An 8,439-nucleotide genomic window follows, 5' to 3' on the forward strand; every position below is an offset into this window, starting at 1 on the left:
TCCCACGGTCAATTGGAGCTCTTTTTTTCTGGGTGCTGTTGCCAACGCAACTACAGCCACTCGCTGCTGCCACTGCAGACATATCTATCCCTGATGCAGCTATTGCCTACACTGCTGTTGACACAGATGCTACCCCCGGAGATCACCTGGGTGACATTGCCCTCACAGTCAAAATTGCAGCTCCTGCTGCAGCCACCACTAACATTGTTTCACTACAGCTGCTGTTGACTTGTGCCCTGTTGCCACCAACCACTTCGACTGCTGCTGATACCACTGCCCAGAGGTTTGCTGCTGGGGAGACTCTAGGTTTGGTTGCACATGGCTGCACCCATCTTGGTTTGCTGTTAGGGCCTGGAGGCCAGGATTTACGACAACTGCCTCTTTTGGGGGACTCCAGCGGAGACCTGGAGGTCCACTGTGGGAGTGCTTGTGTGTTTGGTGGCCTCTAGGGTCTTCCTGCAGGGAGTATTGGTGGCTGTCATCTTGCTGCTGTTTCTCAGGTCACTCCTTTGTATAAGCACATCCCTGGTGGCCTCTGTGCAAGTTGCAGCATTGAGATCTTGAGAATGCAGTGAGGCTGAAACTGGGGTATCTGAGGCCCAGATTGGTGGGGTAGTGGCTGGGTCTTTGAGAGCTGTTCTGGGACAGGGACTCTATGGGACATCAGAGACAGGGCTGAAAAGCTTCTGAATGCTGATGGAGACAGTTTGACTTTCCATTGAGATTCATTTCATTTTATTTTATTTCTCTGTTTGCTACTATCTCAACTATATTTGGAACAGAGTATATTTTATGCATTGATGTGTGGAGGATGATGACATATGATTGGTATTTTGCATTTTTATTGTATTCTTATATCTTAATATAATTTTTTTTCTCTTTGTTCATATTCTTCCTCTCACTTGTATTTTTCCTTGGATTTTCTTTCCTCCTTTTCTCCAACCAACAGCCAACCTCTGTCGGCTCTACCTCCACTCTTCCTGTGAATTTTTGCTTCTAGCCTCTCTCTTCCTCTCCCATGAACATCTTGTAGTATGTTCTGTCCTCTGCCATTTGAAATTATAAGTTGTTTTAACAAATTTCCTGTTCAATCTATAGATAGTTTTGAACTTATATTTTGGTTTAATGTGAGAAAGTAGTAGAAGTTTTGTGGGAGCTATTATGTTTAAGGCTCTATATTTTTAATACTGAGTGCTGTGTTATTGGTATCACCATTAAAGATGAGGCACGGAGAAGATTCAGGAACACTATTGATCTGCAGAGTAGAATTTGTGCTGCCTTAGAGCCATACTGCTAGATAAGAAAACACACAGACAATATTAAAACCAAGAGAATAAAATGCCAAAAACAAGATGTTCTGATAACAGAATTGACTGACAACAAATTACAAAAAATGTCCAAGAAGGAGTTTTGAATGTGCAAAATTAAATTGACTTGTGAAGTAAAGGATAGTATAAGGAAATCAAACAAAAAATACAGGCAGTGAAAGATTACTTTAATAAAGAGTTAGAGATTATGAAAAATAAACCAGGCAGAAATCCTTGAAATAAAGGAATCAATAAATCAAATTGAAAATTCAATAGAAAATATCACCAAAAAATTAGAACATTTGGAAAAAATAACCTCAGACAATGAAGACAAAATATATAATCTTGAAAATAGAGTTGACCAGTCAGAGTACATGGTAGCAAACCATGAAGATAACATCCAAGAATTATGGATAACATAAAAAGACCAAATTAAAGAGTTACTACAATGGATGAAGTATCAGAAATTCAAACCAAAGACTGCACAATGTTTTCAATGATATACTATCAGAAAAATTTCCAGACCTAAAGAATGGAATGGGAAATCAAATACAAGAGGCTTAAAGGACCCCAAATATTAAAAAAATATAGCAGGTGCCCACCAAGACACATTATAATCAGAATGACTATCACAGAGAATAAAGATAAAATCCTAAAGGCCATGAGAGAAAAAAAATCAAATTACATATAGGGGAAAACCAATTTGGATTTCAACTGATTTCTCAACCCAGTCTCTGAAAGCTAGGAGGTCGTGGAATAATATTTTTCAAGCTCTGAAAAAAGTGGATACCAACTAAAAGTTTTATATCAAGCAAAATTAAGTTTCAGATTTGAAAATGAAATTAAAACCTTTTATTATTAACAAAAAGTAAAAGAATTCACAACTAGAAAGCCTATACTACAGAATGTTCTCAACAAAATATTCCATGAGGATGAAATGAACAGAAATATTAAAAAAACAGCAAAGAGAAGAACTACCCTAAGGGAATATTCAACCAAAGGAAAAACTAAGTCAAATTAAAATCCAGAAATAAATCAAAATGACAGGGAATACAAATCATATCTCAAAAATAATCTTGAGTATAAATGACTCAAACTCAATCAAAAGACACAGACTGGCCAATTGGATTAGAAAGCAAGACCCAACAATATGCTGTCTTCAAGAGACTCACCTCATGGGCAAAGATAGCCATTGGCTAAAGGTGAAAGGATGGGAATACAAATATATCACTTGCCTGGACTGCATAAACAGAATTGATTTTCAATCCCATTTCAAATAAAGTAGATTTCAAGCCAAAATCAATCAGAAGAGACAAAGTGAGACATTTCATAATTATTAAGAGAAGTATATATCAGCAAGACCTAACAATTGTAAATTTTTATACTCCAAACAATGGGGCATCTGTGTATATCAAACTAGCCCTTTACAATTTCAAGAATCAAATAGACAACAACACAATAATATTGGGTAACTTTAATACACCTCTCTCTCTAATGGACAGTGCTTCCAAACAAAAACTAAATAAAGAAACTATAGACCTAAATAATGCAACCAATAATTTAGACTTAACAGACATATATTGAATATTTCATCCATCATTGAGCAAATATACTTTCTTCTCAGCAGCTCATGGCTCCTTCTCTAAAATGGGCCATATCTAATACCACAAAGGAATTCTTAGTAAATTAAAAAAAGATATAATACCCTGCATTCTATCAAACCACAATGAAATTAAATTTTAGAAATCAACAATTAAATAAAAAATAGAAGCAATTCTAAAGAATGGAGACTAAATAATGCACTATTGAATGATGAATAAATAATTGAAGATATCAAAGATGAAATTAAAAAATTCTTAGAGGCAGATGAGAACACTGATACAACATCAAAATCTTGGGGGCACTATGAAGGCAGTACTAAGAAGAAAGTTTATTGCACTGAGCGCATTTATTAAAAGAATAAAAGTCAACAAATAAGTGACCTAACACTACATCTCAAAGACCTATAAAAAGAAAAATAAATTAACACCAAATGCAGTAGAATACAGGAAATAATTAAAATCAGAGCTAAAAAATCAATGAAATTAAAACAAAAGAAACAATTGAAAAAATTGACAAAACATAAAGTTGGTTCTTTGAAAAAAGAAATACAATAGAGATATCCCTAGCCATGCTAATGAAGAGAAAAAGAGAGAAAACTCAAATTACTAAATTGTGAATGAAGAAGGAATTATCACAGTGGACATGTCTGAAATACCGAAGATAATTAAACACTATTTTGAAAATTTATACTGCAATAAAGTAGAAAATATTGAAGACATTGACAAATTTCTAGAGACATATGATCTACCCACACTGAATGAGGTCATACAAGATATAAACAAATCAATTTCAAGTAATGAATAGAAAATGCCATCAAAAAGCTACCAACCAAGAAAAGCCCAGGACCAGATGGATTCTCAGTCGAGTGTTACAAGACTTTCAAATAAGAATTAACACCAAAACTCCTAAAAGTATTCTATAAGATAGAAAAGAAGGGAACCCTTCCAAACTCATTCTCTGAAGCTAATATCACTCTGATACCAAAACCAGACAAAGACATATCAAGGAGAGAAACCTTCAGACCAATATCCCTGATGAACATAGATGCAAAAATTCTCAATAAAATTCTGGCAAATCACAGACAAAAACATATTTTAAAAAATGGCACACCATGATCAAGTAGGGTTTGTCCCAGGGATGCAATATTGGTTCAACACATGTAAATCATTAAACCTAATTCATTGCATCAATAGATTAAAAATAGGAATCTTATAATCATGTCAAAAAAATTCAGACAAAGCATTTGACAAAATACAGCACACCTCCATGTATAAAATACTATAAAAACTAAGGATAGTACAAACATACCTCAACATTGTAAAAGCTGTATATGCTAAACCAAAGGCCAGCATCATTCTAAATGGAGAAAAATTGAAAGTATTTCCTCTAAAAACTAGAAGAAGACAAGGATGTCCTCTTTCAGACCTTGTATTCATCATCATTCTTGAAAATCTAGTCAGAGCAATTATATAGAAGAAAGAAATTAAAAGGATACAAATAGGTAAAAAATAACTCAAATTATCACTGTTTCTTGATGACATGATTCAATATCTAGAAGATCCAAAGTGTTAAACCAGAAAAATTTAAAAACTAATAAATGAATTTAGCAAAGCAGCAAGATATAAAACCAATACCCATGAATTAAATGCATTCCTATACATCAGTGATGAATCTTCTGAAAGAGAAATTGGGAAAACTACCCATTCATGATAGTCTGAAAAATAAAAAATACCTGAGAATCAATCTATCAAATGAGGTGAAAGACCTCTACACTGAAAACTACAGAACACTGAAGAAAGAAATTAAAGAAAACCCCAGAAGATAAATATCATCCATGTTCCTGGATAGACAGAATTTATAGTCAAAATGGCCATACTATAAAAAATACTCTACAGGTTTAATATAATTCCTATTAAAATCCCAATAAGATTCTTCATAGATATAGAAAAGCAATCATGAAATTCATTTCAAAAAATACAAGTTTCTGAATAGCCAAAGCAATCCTTAGCAAGAAAAATGAAGCAAGAGGCATCATAATCCCAGACCTTAAACTGTACTACAGAATCATAATAACCAAAATGGCATGATATGGGCACCGAATCAAACATGTAGACCAATGGAAAAGTATAGACTACCCAGAGAAAACCACACATAAATATAGTTATCTCATACTAGACAAAGGCACCCAAAACATTCACTGTAGAAAACTTAGCCTCTTCAGCAGATGGTGCTGAGAAACCTGGAAATCTGTATGTAGCAAAATGAAATTAGAGTCCTGTCACACATTCTGTACAAAACTCAGCTCAAAATAGATCAAAGACTTATGAAGTAGAACAGAGATCATGATCCTGATAGAAGAAAAAGTAGGATGAAGTTTTCAGCATGTTGGCCTAGAATTTGACTTCCTTACAGACTCCTAAAGCACAAGAAATAAAATCAAGAATCAATAGATCTAATGAATTCAAACTAAGAGGCTGCTTCTGAACAAAGAAAACAATCAATAACATGAAGAGAGAGCCTACAGAATGGCAGAAAATCTTTACCACCTGAACATCAGATAGAACATTAATCTTCAGGACATATAAATAATTCAAAAAACTTAAAACCAAAAAACAAATAACCCAATAAATAAGGCAAGGAACTGAACAGACACTTAACAGAAGAAGAAAATACACTTGATCAACAAGTATATAAAAAAAAATGTTCAACATCACTAGCAATTAGGAAAATGAAAATCAAAGCTACTATAAGATTTTATCTCTCTCCTGCCAGAATGGCAATTATCAAGAATACAAGCATTTATTATTATAAATAGTGGTGAGGATTTGAGGAAAAGGGTATGCTTACATACTATTGGTGGGACTACAAATTGGTGCAACCACTATAGAAAGCAGTATTGAGATTCCTCAGAATACTTGGAATGGTACTACCATTTGACCCAGCTATGCTACTCCTTGGTTTATACCCAAAGGACTTAAAATCAGCATATACAGTGAGACAGTTACATCAATGTTTATAGCAGCTCAACTTACAATAGCTGAACTATGGAACCAACCCAGGTATCCTTCAACAGATGAATGGATAAAAAAATGTGGCATATAAACAGAATTAAAAATCACTTATCCTTAAAGAACAATAAAATTATGCCATTTGCTAAATGAATGGGGCTGGAGAATATTATGCTAAGTGAAATAAAATAATTTCATAAAACCAAAGGACAAATGTTTTCTCAAATTGTGGATACTAATTCAAAATAAGGGGGATTGCTGGGGAAGAATAGAGTAATTTTGGATTAGGTAGAAGGGAATGAAGGAAGGGGAGGAAGTATGGGGTATAAGGATAGGAGAATGAATCAGACATGATTATACTATGTAAATATTTGACTACAGGACCAGTGTGATTCTACATTATGTACAACCAGAAGAATGAGAAATCATACTCCATTTCTGTATGATGTGTCAAAGTGCATTCTACTGTCATGTATAGCTATTAGAACAAAAAAAAACTTAAAAGAAGAAGACAATATTGTGTTTCTATTCAAAGATAAATATATCTTTCAGTATTAGACCTACTAATAATAGCATCACCATTTTTATTTTATACAAATCATATCTAAAAATATGGCCAAATACTAAATGTTTTTCTTTAAAAAAGAGTTTATGCTTTGTTTAAACATGAGAATAATTAAAATTCAAAGATATTAAAATAAAAAACACAATATAAATAAACACCAAAATTATAGAAATCCAGGAATAAAAATTAACTCCCTGAGCATACAGAAATTATATTATTATAACTGAGGACCATCAGATTTTTAAAATAGCATTTTCTTTCAGTAGGCTTTGAATTTCTAACAGGCTCAGAGATGGTGCCAATGCTGATGGGCTATATCACACTCTTGATAGCAAATTTATTGGCAACACATAAGAATTTGTGTAGATGTGTTTCTGATTAAAAAAGGATTGATAAAATTTTTATATGGAAATTCTGAAAATGAAAAAAAATACAATTTATTAAATTAATTAGAATATCTTTTTTGTATGCTTGTAAAACATAAGTGATTTATATGTTGGTTGGAATGCAATGCAAAAGGTTCATTCTTGTCCATAGCAGAGAATTGTTGATGAATCAGAAAGTCATACCAATAGTTGTACAGATGCCAAGGAATGTATAAGAATGTACTGTAGCATCATAAATAATGATATAAAATTGACAACAACATAACCCCTAATTTCAAGCCAGCAATTACATTATTATATCATAAACAAGTCCCCTCTGATATTCTATCCAGTTGTTACAAAAGAATGAGTTCTGTCTAGATAACTTGATAAGGAATGATGTCCATTAAACATTGTTAACTGAAAAAAAGAGGAAAGTTATAGAATATACTATGTATTAAAACTGCATTAGTACACAAAGGAAAAATTCTATGGTGTAAATTTGACTGCGGTTTTAGGAGGAAACAGAAAACAATGTTTTATGCTGGCTAATTTGACAATTTGAGGGAAATGGAAGCTTGTTTGTAAATGTGTGGACCATTCCATTTGTTACTTTATACTATGTTGACACTTGATTCTCATAATTAAGCATGTATTAACTTTAACACTAAAAATTAAAAGCTGAAGCTTGAAGTGCTCTTCTGATTTTTGATTTTTTTTTGTAGTTGGACATAATAAATTTATCTTATTTACTTATTTTTTATATGGTGCTGAGGATTGAACCCAGTGCTTCACACACACTAGGCAAGAACTCTACCACAGAGCCAGAATCCCAGACCTATTCTTCTGATTTGTAAATATTTTTAAATGCTTTATTTAGTCACTCATTCTGTATAATGGTGGCAGAGATATATAAATGAATACAATATAGGTACCATCCACTATGGAGTCTCTTGGCCCTGGTTTAACCATCCTCCATGGAATTGAGAATACATTATCTCCTGAGTGTAGCATAAGTATATGTGTATATTAGGAAAATTAGGTACAGCTAAATGGAAACTAGGTTGATTGTATCAGCTGACTATAACTCTTTTGCTTTTATGCTGCTCTATGGCTTGACTTTCCAGAAAGGTACATCATGACACCACTACCTCTCTTGAACTTATCTCTACTGGAATGCTTTTGTTCTTCAATATAGACTCTCAGGGCTTATATAGTGCACAGAGAAAGTATAGTTGTGTTATCTTTGTGTGATACTCAATTTTTATCTTATACAGAGAGTTTTGAAATATTTTGTGTTACAGTATCTTAAACAGTAATCTGTGGAAATTTACATAAAGTACATTCAGGTTTGCAAGAGTAGGTTTTGGAGTTCAGGCCAGAGCAATGTTCCTGTTTGTATGGAAACATAAATGATGTGAAAAAGAAATTTATTTTTACTTATAATTGATTGAGGTTAACAGATATCTTACATGATATTCAGCCTATGCTTTCTCTATGTGAAAGGCTTTTGTGTAATAGACAGAGGAAAGGGTGAGCAAGGTGCCAAAAAAAAAAAAAAAAAAAAAAAAAAAAAAAAAAAAAAAAAAAAA

This window comes from Marmota marmota, unplaced genomic scaffold (assembly GCF_001458135.2).
Source record: "Marmota marmota marmota unplaced genomic scaffold, marMar, whole genome shotgun sequence".
Taxonomy (NCBI): domain Eukaryota; kingdom Metazoa; phylum Chordata; class Mammalia; order Rodentia; family Sciuridae; genus Marmota; species Marmota marmota.